Source organism: Galleria mellonella, unplaced genomic scaffold (assembly GCF_026898425.1).
Source record: "Galleria mellonella isolate WM207_F2 unplaced genomic scaffold, CSIRO_AGI_GalMel_v1 utg300, whole genome shotgun sequence".
Classification (NCBI taxonomy): Eukaryota; Metazoa; Arthropoda; class Insecta; order Lepidoptera; family Pyralidae; genus Galleria; species Galleria mellonella.
In genome coordinates this window covers 3,077,943-3,093,182 of record NW_026442068.1, presented here as the reverse complement: position 1 = coordinate 3,093,182, position 15,240 = coordinate 3,077,943, and the positions used below count along the sequence as shown (strand labels likewise).

The 15,240-nt window shown below is 34.1% G+C and overlaps 1 protein-coding gene across 1 annotated transcript in view; it reads left to right on the top strand.

The window, feature by feature from the left end:
* The first annotated feature begins 436 nt into the window (after window positions 1–436).
* LOC113523363 (protein sprouty) overlaps window positions 437–15,240 on the top strand; it is a 49,804-nt gene continuing 35,000 nt past the window's right edge. Inside the window, exon 1 of the mRNA XM_031907466.2 lies at window positions 437–613. The gene's annotated coding sequence lies outside the window, so the exon portion shown is untranslated. The remainder of the gene's footprint in view (window positions 614–15,240) is intronic.

Here is a 15,240-nt window from a genome sequence, read left to right as displayed (position 1 = left end):
GGTGAACATGAAGCTCAGTTAGCCCATCGTGACGAATTCAACAAGAATTGTTCACGATGGTTTCCACCACGTGAAGGTCAACCTACTAGGGTATATTGCTAGCAATGTATACATTGTTGTTGCACTTAAGTATCTAACTACTAACTGTTGTAACATGAATGAATATCATTACCGATGTTATGTTTTCCTATAATTAAGTAATTTAGAAAATATGTACACTTAGATATGATAAAGAACCGCTCGTTACGTCTCGATAATAATGGGGGCAGAAGTACAAAATTTAATAAAGAGACAAGGCCGAATCATCATGTCTGTCGTCATCAGTTAGACGAAGTTTCAGCGGATTTTTCGGCCACGTGCTAAACGTCGTTCATTCATACGTACAAATGAATGGGGCTCAGTGCGGCGGAGTGGTGGTGTCGCGCAGAAACAGTCGGCCGCGCCCGCGCCGCACGCCCGCGCGCACCTCGCGTAGCGCAGCCGCCTGCGTCTGCGCAACGCGGACCACCAGCCTCGACCACCTTCCTAAACAGAACTATAGGTACGCCGCTGCGCCACACCTCGACTCACCATCAACACTCACTGGCAAGCGTACGCTGGATCCTCTCACTCGGTGCGTCCATCACTTTACTCTTAAACGAACTTCACTGTCCTTGAACATGTGATGTGCATTACAATTATTACTTTCAAAGCATTCTCTCGATGTATGACGGACGATTCACTAATTGAAGACAATTTATTGGATCCATAACTGCTGTTAAGATACTATTAATTGGATGACTAGCACCCAATTCATCGTGTTAACTGTTGGTTATAATACAAATTACCTCCGGCTCTCTGTATTGCTCATATTTGTTAAGAAATGCCCTAGCCGTGGCAAACAGTAAAATAATAAGCGGAGTTTCAAAGAAAATGTAATACCTAACAGGAAATTAAAAGCTGTCAGCGTAGTAATTGGGTAGCAATAGCGGTTTCGTGTTGCAATTAGATGCAAACGCACACTGGAGCAGCGCTCGGGGCAGCGGCAGCCGGAGCCTGCAGTCGCAAGCCGACACCCTACACCGCTCCGCCATTCAGGAAGTAGGTCTCGTCTTGCTCTGCGATGTCTGTTAAGACAAAACGATCCGACTAGAGACCGACATAATTAAAACAAAACGCATGCCAAATGTGTTCGGCAAAAAATTGTGTCTGGGTACTGTTGCAATGATAAGAGTCACTTTAGGGCTACCAGGAAGACACCGCTGTTCCGAAAGAATAAATCCGTTATCTCGTTAAAATAAAAGCTGATGCGACGGGCCTTTTAAAAACTTTAAGACATTTTATCAAAGTGGCGCCAGTTGTTTTTTGCCAGATAATGTTGGATGTGGAATTGTAGTGATTTTTAAACAGCTAGTCTCGTCGATATCAGTCACTTAGCGCATTTTATGTAGCGATATCTTAAGTAGCGCGTACGTTTTGTGCTTTAGGAATAATAATTTTTAAGGACCATTTGTTCAAAAACCCCCTTATTTTTATTGTCTTAATGATATGTACTTACCTAGTAGCGTTGCTTTCGCGGAAACCACAACAAGATACCGTTTGTTTCTAAAGCAGTGTTCATATGATCCTCTATTTATAAATATAATGGTAGGTCTTTACGTAGAATCGACAGACTAATTGTCTTTTATAAAGAACTTAAAAGTAGATAGGTACCTGTGTTTATGGTGATAAAATGATCACATACATATATCTATACTAATATAGTAACAAGTAAGTTTTGATTTTTGGCACATTTGTTTCTTTATAAAGAATAAATAAAAAAAAAAATACTTAACCATTTAAACACTTCTTTCATCTATAGAAAGCTAAATTAATATCGAGTCACATAAAATAGACCACCCCATCCATTCTTTTTTTTTACAATACAGGGGGCAAACGAGCATGCGGCTCACCTAATGGTAAGTGACTACCGCTGCCCATGGTCACTCACAACACCAACGGCATTGCAGGTGTGCTGCCGGCCATCCATTCTCTTGGATATTGTAAAAGACGACTGAGAAAATTTAATGGTAGAGGGATGGGCAGCAGCGCCCCTCTTAAAACATCTCCAAAGTCTAAGTGCGGTTGCCAATCCGCATGCCAAGCGTTGTTATCACTGGCAAACCCCCCAAAAGGGAAGGCTTATTTTTAGCAGTGGACAGTTAAAGGCTGGTATTATGAACATAGGTCAGCATTATATTTACAGAGTACGCAGAGTAAGTTATATTCTAGGGTATTTATTATATTAAAAAAAATTAAGAGATCCCTACAAAAATTACAATAATGTAACTCAAAGCATCAAAAAGCTTATTAAAGCTAATATTAAACACAAATTTATCTTTATATCTATATAAGAACACATACCAAGTCGGGGCGGGTCACTAATAAATCTATAAATTTACAATTTTTTATTATAAATGATATATAGTGCAATCTCTGACACAAAAATTATAATATCCAAGGCTGCGTCACCTCAAAAGAGGTGACGCATGAGTTACCATGTCTTATTGTAACTCTGTGTCGCCACTTCTGATTATGGATTTATTTCGAGTCTACCTTTTTTTGCACTAGTGTATTGTGCTACGTTCCCTTAACCGTTGTTTAATCTTACGACATCATGAAAAGGAGTGGTGACACATCATATCTTTTCTGTTAGTTTTAAAAACCTTTGTTTAAAGTATAATGGTTGTCACATTCCAGAAACAAAACACAATTCGAAACTAAATTAATAAGTTGCTGTCAATCACAATCAACAGTATAAATACTAATTGCAACTCAAAAATGAATTTGGTATAGGTAATATGTTTTGAATACAAAGTAATGAAAAGATAATCAAGTTTGTTGAAATTATCACAGAAACATTCTCAAAATGATATTAGTAACAAATCGAAACATTCAATGGATTAATTAATTTTTGATTTATACTACAGCTGAAGAGTCGATTTTCTTATGGTTGTGTCACATATTCGTTTGTTTATATTTTTAATAAGTTCCATTGAAATGAATCAAAGATTCCTTTATTTATTCTACACTACAAACTTGTATGCTCTCTACTATTATTTTATTGATTTATCATAAAAATCCAACAAATGTTTTAACATTTAACGAAACATAGATGCCGAAGTTCTATTATTAAAAACAGCCTATATTTATATAAATCATCTGGCTAAAAAAGACGTATGCTTTTTTTGATGGAAAGTATGAGTCAAAAATTTTACGTGAGCGAAATTGCGAAAACTCGCAAATAACAAGAAACATTGTAAATAAAATGTTGCAGTACGACTATTATATCAATTTATAAACTTAATAAATTAAAGCAAATCAAAAAGGTGCGGAATAATGTTGCCGAATGCGCGCGTGACTCGGGAGTCGTGGAGTAAGCGAGCGTCGCGCGGCCGGACAACGCGACCTCGTCAGATAAATCTATCAATGAATACGATAAGGGGGCTCGTGTCACGTAACCGGAGGAAGTGCCCCTGCTCGCCTCCTGCACTCTGACTGAACCGAACGCATCCATATCGGCCGCACTACATACATACTCGGACATATACGATGCGCTTTGTCGAAAGTACCCGCCAAAACAACCACGAAACCCGGTTTTACGAAATCTGCTTAATTTGTTATCTTTGTCGAGAAATCGATGCCAAAACAAACATGTTCATATTAGCCAACATGATTTTATTTAGCTAAATCTATTGGTACCTATATTGAAGTATAAATTAATAGTGTTGTAAATTTATCAGGCTCATTTACCTGGTTGTTCCGAATCTACCTGAGCTTTAATGTAAATAAACTAGTATCTAGATAACTCAGTGTGTAAATATTTAGCGTATAATGCAGACGGGTCTGCCAGTCTGTTATGTAAGTACACAAAACTGCGAGTAAGAATCACGTAGCCAACGCCCTAGATTGAATGCATTATCTTGGTAATTCATCGGGTTTTTGGTTGTTCATGATATCTTATTAGATATTTATTGTACGTAAATATTGTTAAAAGTTACTTAAATGAAATAAATCCTATTATATTTTAATTGTAGATTACAATGACTACCATTAAGCGTCCTGTGAATAGTTCCGAAACTAGTAGAATATTCTCGACAAGCCAATCCAGTTATTTTTACAATTAAAATATAACAAAATATGTATATATATATATATATATATATATATATATATATATATATATATATATCTAGTGGCAATATAAATATATAAATACAATGTGCACTAGCTTAAAAAAGATTTAACTTACGAACTTACATTTTGAATAAGTAACAATTTATAAGTTAAATTTTTTAATTATGTTTTCTAGATTGTCTTCAATTTCTTATTTTAATATAAAATTATTAAATAATTACAGTTTGCTTTGCAGACATGTATTTTAATGTGTGTAAAAGTATAACTAAATAAAATAAATAGAAAAATCCCAATTGCACACAAAAATACAGCAATAATAATAAATAGTTTATTACAAAATACAAATATAAAACCGACGCGCCATTAAAAATATTATCACAAAAGAAACCATGTACCTACCTACATACAAATAAAAAGCATAACTATAAAACGAACTGTCTCGTGACATACATATTAACGATATGCAAAACAGAGTGTAGGCTGCATTGCCGTTTATGTAGTGTCCGCTCCATCCATTTGCAACAAAAATACCTAAACGTAAACAAATCGGTATTGGTTCTACTCGATTCTTGGATTTTGAATACGGTGACAGCTAATGGTAGGCGGCACAATCGTGGCTTAGCCAAGGACAGTGACTGAATGCACAAAATCCACTTTGATTGATTTTGCATAATTTATGAATGAGTCGAAACAAAGTAAGAGAACTTTGATGGTGAATAACATATTTATTATCCAACTCCCAGCAGCAAAATTCCCGAACTGATATAACATCGTAACCCTTAAGAAAAGAGCATATTCCTAATTAAAAGCCTGACAGCACACTTGCAATTTTTCTGGTTCTCATCTGATGATGGATATTGTCGCCCATGAGCTACATGGGCGACAATACAAAATGACAAAAGAGTCACCATCAGATGAGCGGGTCGTTTGCTCTGTGTGTTATTAAATAATATACTCATGGTAATAGCAAATAATCTGAACCACTAGACGCGAAGAACAACATAAACAAGCAACAATACGCCCTTCAATTGGGTGCTACTTTGAAATGTCTCACGCATGTTTCAAAGATAAAAATTACAATGACTTGCCGCTTCAAAGAGAGTTATAATAGTTATCATTTTCATCATTTCACGGTAAAAATGTAGCTATGGTTAGATGAACAGAATTTGATGAACATATAAACCAAAACAAATAATTTACCGACCTTATAAAACTTTCTTCTTCGCAAAGGTTGACTGTAAGAGATTCCCCTCTATGGATAAGTCTGCCATTGTATGTTAAACCTTTTTATATGTATGTATAACTATTTACAACAACAAATACAGTCCACTTGATAATCAGCGGTTAACTATTGAAGGTTACAATACTTGGAGTATCTCGTAGATGGTGTCAACTTAAAACTCTTCTTTTTTAGGAAGTTTTGAATGTTTATTCAACAACACTTTTCTTGCTTACGGCATCGCAGACGTACACACAGACGCATTGTTTATACCTATAATAATAATTATTATAGACTCTTTTAGAGTACAGCAACTGAGATCGAACTTTAGGATTTATAATTTTATCTGCAGTTTGTCAGTACCCAATTATCAATGAAATATTAATTTTGTAATTAGTTTATATCTTATTGTGCTATTGATAACTAAGTAGATTGCATTATTTAATAAGTACATTTATACTTTTTATTGTATATTTTGATACGTAACTACATATTACAAAAGCGTTACGTTTACATGGGATTTTTACCCATATAGGGCAATCATTGGCGTAATTCAGATTGTTTTTTAGGGACTCCCTTAAAAAACGCATATTAAGGCGCATATGTACATGCTTTTAAAGAGGTCTTTGTTTAAAAATTGCTCGCATCTTGGGGCAGGCATTGAATGTTGAAGTGGGCCCCCCAAAACCCTTAAATACGATTGAGATAATACACAATTGTAAGAAAGTGTAGAGATGTGACAGAACAGCCGACCAACATGGGAGAACTGTCTTAAATTCATTAATTGTAAAAATCTATGAAAAATGTTCTAGAATCGCTTAACATATACACAATAATTTAAGGTTTTAACAAAAAGGTGGCAAAAGTAGTTGTTTTGATTTAAAACTAAACTACAGAAACGATTATGATAAAATATCTATAGGACTAAACTGATTGTATATACATTCAGATGAAAAAGATTTTTTCGGGTGAGTTTATAAATGTTGGAATTATGCGGTAACAATAAAAAATACAACTGAGTTGGAAACCTTCTCCTTTTCGAAAATCATGTGAAAATACAAACGTAACGAAAACCTTCTTTCTGAAAACGATTAAAAGAGCTTAACGAACAGGTGAAACATAAAAATTATGCTGTAGATATTTCCATATTATAGTCATAATCATTTTCATCATTTCAGCCGTTAACTGTCCACTGCTGAACATAAACCTTCCCCATAAGGGGAGTTTTGCCAATAGTTGCCACGCTTGGCAGGCGGGTTGGTAACCGCAGTTAGGCTTGAGAGAGGCTGCTGCCCATCTCTCTCTACCATTTAATTCCTTTAGTCGCCTCTTACAATAGTAACAGGAAAGGAATGGTTGGCCTATTCTATGCCGGGACCCCATGGACGATTACTCACGTATATTAAAGTATTACTTACCTAAGATTATTACATAGTAAATATCATACATGAACGGCTAAACGGATTCAGATACAATTAAACACCCAGACCTACTTATCGTGTCATTGATTAATAAAATATTAAGTTATATTTAGTTTACACTAGGCTTCATTTATTCGATATTAATTATAAACAAGAATACGGATCGACGTCTATCATTTACTTCGAAGCATGAAAAAATTTTAATACATGTCACAATGCGGCCTTCCAAAAAGAAAGGTACATGCACATACATAATTGAATGTTGCTTAACCTCATTGATCGATGCTGAATGCAAACTATTTGAATAGCCAAAATTTTTTTATTATAAACTACAAAACACATATGTACAATTACAGATAAAATCGGAAACGTATTAGTATGAAATGTTACTTCCTATTGAAGGAGAGACTTCAGCTTTCGCGTTAATAGCTGCATAACATATCGAATGGTTGCATAACTGTCAGGTGTGTTGGTCCACTTTCCACCTGCCCACGACTCCAAGTCTGTGGGCTAAGAATTTGGTACCAGTCAGCTAGTGCCGAGTGCATCGCTTGCGAAACATATATACCTGGAGGTGGAACCAGTAGAAGTCTACACGTAGGCCGGCAATACTGTGCTACCCACGATCGATTTAATAAGCTATGCCACATTAAAATATCGCCTGTTTTGGTCGTTGAATAGACGCTATTCAATTTAGAATATTTTATGATCATTATAATTCGACTTGGTCGCATGAATGAAATGAAAGTGTAAATTCTTTAATTACTACATTATTATATAATGCTTTCTGTTCCCGAATGGCTGGTGTTTTACGAAATGATTACTTGTAATAGTTTTTTATTTAAAAACTTGTCCAGAATGTCAATAATAATAATTGATAATACAAGCAATTTTATTAATTTTTCTGATGATATGATTGTTAGACATAAAAGAAATACTTCAATTGTAGCAAAATTACTTTTTTGATTTAAAAACTAATCAATGTGTAAGTATATATTTCCAGTTAAAAATAATCAAATTGATTTTTAACTGACGGAGTTATAAGATAATAAACATAAACAAATACAATTGAATTTAGAAACACCTTTTTTCTTCTCTTCTCGAAGTCGGTTGACAAAATAATATGAGCCCAATACGGAAGCAAATCAATTCAGAATCATAGAAGACAACTTTTTCGAGAAGGCAATTGCGATGTCGCTTATAAATAAAGTTTAATTTTACGACTAGAAATTCTTGTATCAAGAATGAGAAGATAGTACCTAAATAATGATCCACTTCGAACTACCTATATACCTATTTTTTAATAAACACCGAAGTAAAAAAATCTACATAAAAATATCGAATAGCTTTCATATATAAAGTGATGCCCCTATAATTGAAGTCCTTGCGCAAAATTGCCATCAAATTGAATATCAATTCTTGTGCAACCATCAGTAGGTGGAGCTACACGTTCTGAATAAGGGTATATATACATTGTAGCTATTATTGCTTGGTCGTGGTAGACATGGGTGCGGCTCGCCTCCACCGACCACGTCACTCGTTTGTTTTAACCGTAATAGTACAGATATTAATGTCTTCATTAATTGCTTTACCCATTTGTAAGACCGCTTTTATAGCAGTGTCTTATGTATTGGTTTGTTTAAACATTAATTTCCTAACTGCTACAGTATTGTTTCTTAATATTATTCCAATGTATTATATACTGTACATATATACTAATATAGATACGTTTATTGATTCTTATATCAAATTAGGGTTGCCCTCTATCGGCATAATAACTTTCAATAGGTTTAAAATTACTTCCTAATTTTTTCCTTATATCAAAATAGCAATTTAAATTCTAAAATTGTAGCAGCCTTTAAATTATTAGCATTTATAATTGATGATAAAAACAATCATGCATTACATAATATTTACATTCTGACAGGCAGACACCGAAGTCCTACTAAAAGGATTCCTTTCTATCATTATGGAACCTTAATTATCTCGTAATACCTTATATATAAACCGCTCACGAAGATATGTTGGTGCAATGGGATTATGCAGGATATTATAAAGAAAAGAGAGTATATGTATATTTTAACTGTTTTCTGTAGTGAGAAACATGGTCGAATTTACGTAATCGAAATATAAAACGAATACAGAAATTCAGGAGACGTTCTAGCTTGTTATGAAGTTCAATAGTGGCACCAAGAAGACAAATTTTTATTAAGCATAATTTTGTAAAATACAAAATTGTATGTTTTACTTAATACTTTGTATATTGATCATGCGCAGTCCTTTTAAGCTTAATTTTTTCGATTGTATATCTTCGTTCTTGTTATGTTCTCTTTATTCATTCAATTCTAGTTTTTATTGTTAAACGACCACTTTACTTGCAGAATAGAAAATGAAAGGTTGTTCAGTTGTTAAAATAGAAGTAAATCACATTCAAATTCGGAACGTAAAAACCGATAAATACCTAATTATAAATTTAAATAAATATTTATTCGACATAGGTTGCGACCCTTGTATCACTTTTACTGCGTCAGGCCAGCCGGGTTGTCTCCTTCTTTCCATATCAGTATTGTTAATGATGTAGTCCTCCTATTCATTTATGAATACTCAATAGTTATGACTCATTTATTTTAAATATATATTAGGTAGCTGGCCGCGTGAATTGGGTTTAGTATAAATGTTCATTGAAGAAAAAAAATGTACTTCGATTGCTTATAAATTACACACCTACTCAATTGCTTTGTAGTGAGATATGGAATTTTAAAATTAACAAAATATATAATATAAACACATAATTCTCATCACATCACAAAGCACTATCTAGAAGAACAAAACGTTGAATACTAGCTTTCACCTGTGACTTTGTCTGCGTGACCGAGATATGTTCATTGACCGCGATAAAAAGTCTGTCTTTCTTTATCCGATATAGTACGTATCGTATACCTATACTATTTTTCATAGTAATTAGTTAAGCCGTTAAGGCGCAAAGAGGTAACAAGCAGACTTATAATATTAGACAATATAATATTAGTACATTACTGCAGCGGCCATAATGTTCCTTTTTTTTCAATAAACAGCTTCTATTTGCAAGCCAGTTCGAAATTTAAATAAAACCTTTTATTAGTTACCTCCTTGGTAGCCATGTTTCGAAGTAAAAGGTCATTTTTAAATTACAGGACAGATATGAGTTTACATAATAATTTATCTGGCCGCAAAACACGCCAGATATGGATTTTCATACAACTTGTTGTCGCTGCCCGCATGTATCTGGCCAGTACGGCAATTTTGATTTATCTCGAAGAAGATTGTCAAAATAATGCTTACATTTCCAAGCATGTTTGAGAACAAAATATTTGGTACATAGAATATTACATCTGCTATGGTGTGATATTGTTGTGATGATGATTCTGTATACTAACATTTTAATTTTAACTGCATTGTATAATAAAAGTTATAGCAAGTACCTAACTGTTAATTGCGTTTCGTGTCAGTTCTACTCTATTTAAATTACTACTCAACCTGCAAAAAAAATTTATAAAATATTTTTTCTTAGATATCTTGTATATATGAATTTATATATTATTTATTTTGGATTTATAGAAACTATTGATACTAAACGATTCTTTTATAGATATACCTTATTCGTTTTGTACGTTTAATATACGAGTATAAATAAACAAATAGACGTAGCCATGATCTTAAATACAAATGTTTGTATTGTGCGAAACCGCACATTAAAATATTTAAGAAGTATAAGACCTCTCTTGCGAAAAGTTTCTCTCTTCCAATGATTTTATTATACGTAGGTATTAATAGATTGATATAAAATCGCATCATTTCCTAAATATTTACTCACATGCACACCTATATCACGGATAATACAAGACTATTTATAGTTAGGCGTGAACACATCAGTACACGAATAATTTCAACCGATAGACAGCCTCGAGACGCGTTCAATGCTGACTCTGGAGTAAGGATTATGAACGAAAGATATTACGTATTTACAATTCTATTATTTAATATATGTGTATTATTTGTGACTATACATAGCGGCACTCTGCGTGTTCAATACAATAATGTTATTTAACCCATTAAGGCTGTTGTTACGGTTGCCATGTTTCTGTAATGCGTCTACTTAGATTGTATAGATGCTGCATCAAGCCTCAAAAATGGGTCAACATTTTGCCAGCTAATTGTCAAATTATCTGACTCATTTTTCGACCAGTGTTTTATATACTTACGCATAAAATATATCTTGACGTATTATTTAGTAAATAAAATTAGTATTTATGCACTAAAAAGATGCAGAAATTATAAGACATAATAAATATAAAAGTTATAAAGGAAACACTAATACCTATTTATCACGCAAAATTATATGAAAAAATGGATAGCTGGAGTGACCTAGTAATCCTTTAAGTTATCCTGATAGGATTTCGTAAACTTAGTAACCGTCGAACACTCGCACATGCTCCGTTCAAATAAAATTCACGGACCTGTAAGACGTCCAGATGTAGATGTAGGTCTTGCCTCACATAAATTTTATCAATTATTAATTGAAAATAATTGATGGAATGGAATGTTAAAAGTAGGCGATCCATGTCATGTATCAATCGATTGCCATATTAGACACTCATGTTATTACAAGTAGGTACTGAAAAATCGTACCGGTGTCGAATTTATCCGATAGGGAATCTACTATATTCAAACAGTAGTTAGAAACGAACAAAATATAGAGACATTAAAATAGGGTCGTATTTTAAAATTTACTTGTACACAATCCTAGCACATCTCTGAATTTTTTTTATATGGAAATATATTTTCTTATATTAAATAATTAATACGTTTAAAATATAACTTCTTCATAGATCTAATACTATAAGTGGTTAAATAGATCTTAGAAACTATGTAATCAAGTTTTGCTGAAATTATCATAGAAACCCTCTCTAAAAGTAATAAGTTGAAACATTCAATAAATTAATAGATTTTTTATATTTATTTATACTACTGTTGAACATCAGCATGCTATCCTACGGACGGATCAATTATTCTTTTGTTTACATTTTCTTTAAATTTTATTAACTATACACCTCATGCGTTATTTGTTACTCTTGACTTGAGGAGTAAATTGTTATTCCCATAGTGTCAGAGAATGTAATAGCGGCTTCTTCCGCTTCACAACATAAATAGAATGTGGTCAGGTGACTGACATAAAACTCTTTATGTATCGATATACTTACCTAAAAAAATACCCAAACAGAGACTAAAATATGACATTGAAAATAGAATATTTTCAAACATTACACACTTTTTAATAATCAGTGACGTTTGATTTTAACCATTTTGAAATATTTTTGGGGAATATTCATTGCCTTGCCGTATGTAAACTATTTTTTTTATATATAATGTGATGATAAGCATAAGTTTTGTGTGAGAATCCGAATCTTGAGATTTTATATATATAAATGTCCAATAGATAATTATAAATACAAATTAATTGAGAATTGTTGGACTGATTAAATAAAATTTCTTTTTTTTTTTTATTAGTAGTAGTCCGATTATTTTTTTAGGAAAGAAGATAAATGCAAAAATAGTATTTAAATATAATGATGATAAGGTATTAGATCCAAACAATTATTGAATGATTGAAAAATTTCGGAGCGAACAAAAAAAAACACTTTTTGTGGTCTGTTTACGTCTATAGGGTCGGCAGGCCTTTAATAAATTCAGATTTGTTGACATAGTTAATCAGTATTTTAAATGCAAACGTCAAAAATAAAGAAGTAGGTATGTAGGTACTATTTACCTGTAAAAGTATTTTCATCGCGTTAAATCCCGATTGTGTATTTAAAGATATGGATAAACAACGCAAAAGTTTAAAATTAACTAAAGTTAATCAAACATTTGATTCTGATTTAGACGCTTATAAAATATATTTAATTAAATTTATAGAGATAAATTACCATGATAAGCAAACTATAAAAAGTAACACATACCTACCTACCATTATTATCCATAACTCTAAATTACATAATGAGAGTATATAGATAATACCACCACTATACATATATAGCATTTCATTATAATGAAAGCATTGAGGCCGTTGGAGCAGCACCGTAAATGAGTAGTACAGGGGTTCGGACGCCAGAGGGAGTCTCCAGTCGCTAAATAAATAAATGGCTGCTTATTTGAACTACACGCTTGTATTTGTAATTTACATATATACATTTTTATTACGTAGATATGTTATTTCGTATTAGTACAAACTTAAGTACTAAATTATTATGGTCTACTATGTACCTATCTATGTCTTATTGTCTTGTAACTCTACACACGAATTTATAAGACAGCGATCAGTCTAATCTTTCCATTAGGTTAAGAATTTACTATAATCTATAATAGTACGTTAAAATTATTACAGCATAGTAATTTACTGCACCTACGGCGGGATTGCGATTCTAGAATGGCTCATTAGGTTTCAAATACACTAAGAATGTGTTCTCAAGCACATGCAAAGGAGGATAATTATTACGAGTGACCCGTATCATAATCAGAGAAAGGATTGAGTCGAAGTGGAGTTCCAATATTTCGTGGCAGGGCACAGGGTCGTCGACCGCACTCTTCGACGTGAGTGCTATTTCGAGGCGCGCGAGCGGCGACGAGCACGCCCGACTGCGACCGATTGAGCCGATCGCGCGGTACCCGTGGACGCGTAAACAAACAACATGGCCGAACTGTCATTCACTAATTCATTCATAAGCGATCATTGTATTTGACAAACCAACTCGAAACTCATTATCTAGAGTCCTTGAGAAACTGTTGAATTGTTTACCAACGACTGTTGTTTTTATGAAAATAACGTCATCCTAACATAAAAGAAGCAAAACATTTAGATCAACAAATTACACACATTACGCGTACTTCCTCGTTACGTATTTATAATCATCTATAATACGTTGTAACAACCGGATACAACTTCGGTTGCGCGGGTCGACAACGCATGGAGAATATCATGGATATTCGTCAGAGTACTCTGTGATATCAATGATGCAAATGCTGCTGTTTAAGGGACAATTAACTTATTCGCCATGTGGTCCTGGTATAGAATGGGCCACCCCTTTCTCTCCTGTGGAAGTCATAAGAGGCGTGTAAAGGCGTCAAGGAATGGACAGCAGCGTTCTTCTTAAAGCATCACCAAAACTTAACTGCGGTTGCGAAGCCGCCTGGCATTGCCACGTGGCATTGCTGGCAAAACTCCTTTTTATGGGGGGAGGGGGTTGTTCAACAGTGGACCTTTAACGGCTGATATGGTATGGTATGACATTTTACATGTTATCAGCTTCAACTCGCTGGTAAAAAATGTGCTAAACAGATATACACTTTAGACACAGCGTTGTATTATATCATTTGTGGTTACAATATATGTAAAGGCCAAGTGCCAGGTAACCTACAATGATGTAACTATTCAAATAAAACCAATCACTGTTATCAAAACACTACTCGCTCTCTGACTAATCATGAAATCTCTACTTAACCTACGCAGTGAAGTTATGGTGACATGGGCAGGTAAACTCTTTATGGGTTGTAGAGATTGTTAGTAATGGTGGTGTTGATCCCCTTTGCTATCTATATATCCTGTCAGGTCGACCTCCAGGCGTTTCCCCTTGGAAACCATCGTGATTAATTCTTGTTGAATCCGTCACAATGGGCTAATGGGCCTGCTTTCATCTTCATCTATTACCACTCATTGAAGCCCCGCCAGCGTATACCGATAGCACAAACGGAGTTATCATTTCATTATCTTCTATTATTACTACTCGTGAGAGGATGATGCCAAGACCAGAGATAGTGAGGGCATCTGAGGATGCTGAGATTCTAAGTTATGCAGTCCAGAAAGAGGCTCCACAGAAGCCACGCACCAAAAAAGAATCGTACCAAGTTCGTCGTAGATACTTATGCTATCTTGGCATCCCTGAAGCGCTATGAAGCGCTATGAAGCGCTATGAAGCGCTATCTGCTTGAGCTGTCAGTGCAAGCATCCATTAAAAAAAAGCAGCTGTCGTTTATGGAAACTCCGACGCAAGCAGGAGACAACAAGTTCCGCGCGGTTTATGCAGTGAATAGCGGTTTCACACACTGCATACCCACCCGATGGTTGCTGCTTGGATCCCCGCATAATACAAACATTTACATTTGTATTCATAAATAGAAATTATGTTTGTTTTTGCTTGCTTTAAATGATTCCTATATATACCTAATATTAATATGTGTGATTACGGAGTAAAAATACATCAATACATGTCACCATCTTTTTCGTTGCCTGGATATTATAAGAGGTAACTAAAGAAACCAAGCATGATACACCTTCTTTTTTTAACGTGTGGAAAATCTTCAAAAGACCGTCCCAACTACCGGAGCCAGGACAAAAGGGGTGTGTGGAACTCT